This window comes from Galeopterus variegatus, unplaced genomic scaffold, assembly GCF_000696425.1.
Source record: "Galeopterus variegatus unplaced genomic scaffold, G_variegatus-3.0.2 Scaffold2859, whole genome shotgun sequence".
NCBI lineage: Eukaryota > Metazoa > Chordata > Mammalia > Dermoptera > Cynocephalidae > Galeopterus > Galeopterus variegatus.
The window spans coordinates 95,987-97,190 of NW_007728970.1; positions in this window are offsets into that span (position 1 = coordinate 95,987).

Here is a 1,204-nt window from a genome sequence, read left to right on the forward strand (position 1 = left end):
TTTTTTTTTAAATTCATAGACTGCAATTGCTTAAAAATGCATGGAGAGTGTTGAAAATACATTTTTCTCAAAATGTTTTATGGCACACTGAAGAGAAGTCATGATTCAGATGAGTTTTAACTTCCTTTTAGGCTAATCACAAAACAAAAATTCAGTTAATTAGCACCAAATTTCCTCTTTCCATTTTCATAGCAAAATATCTGAAAATTTTAACTTGTACGCCACATACATCTTTATTTGCAATATCAAGATCCATGGAGAGACAATCCTGTTAACTTATTTTGACGGTAGAGCTTGACCCATGCTACAGTATTGCTCATAGCATCTGAAAGACAGGCAAAACCAAGCTCTGCCTGTCAAAATCCTGCTCATGCTTCAATGCTAAGCTGTCACCTGCGTCCTCAAGTCTTAGTCGAATCCCACCATTTCATGGGCCCAATGCTGAGCTCTGGGGAGTATTTAAACTATTCTGCTTTGTATTCTAACCACTTATATAGTTTTTCTCCACACACACAACTGCATGCTTCAGTTCAAATTCTTCAAATCAGACTGTAGGACTAAATTTCCTGAATTATAGCACCTAGTTCCAAGACTCATATATAGTAGGCTCTCAGGGAATGAATAAATCACTCCACATTTTAGAAACCCATAAATGGTCGTAACTTATACCATGAAAGTATCCCATTTTCCAATTTCTTATTTGCTCTTCCACAAAACTCAGTGTTCACAAACATACATACACATGACAAACACACACACACATTTAAAGCCATTTCCCCTGGTTCTTCTTTTTTTTTTTTCTTTTCTGGCCACTGCAAAATTGACATAAAGATGGCAGAAAACAGCAACATGCGCAACTCACAGCTTATTTCACCACATCTACAGAGAAATGCGTTCCTGGTGTGTAACTCTTGTTATTGAGTCCACATGTATTTGCTATGTCCCACTATGCTCCAGACACTTTCCTTGGGTAAAGACAGGACAGGATAGTGAACAATATAGATACGACATGTGTCTCGTGGTGTCTGCAACCCACCTGGGGAGATAAACAGTAAGTAAACAAATAATTGCCAAAATAATCATAGTTTTAAAAATAATATAAAGGAAAAGAAAATGACACTAAGAGGAAATTATGTTAGGGAGGACTCACGTTAGAACGAGTTGTCAGGACAAACCTTTCTGAGGAAGTATTACTCAAGTTAAC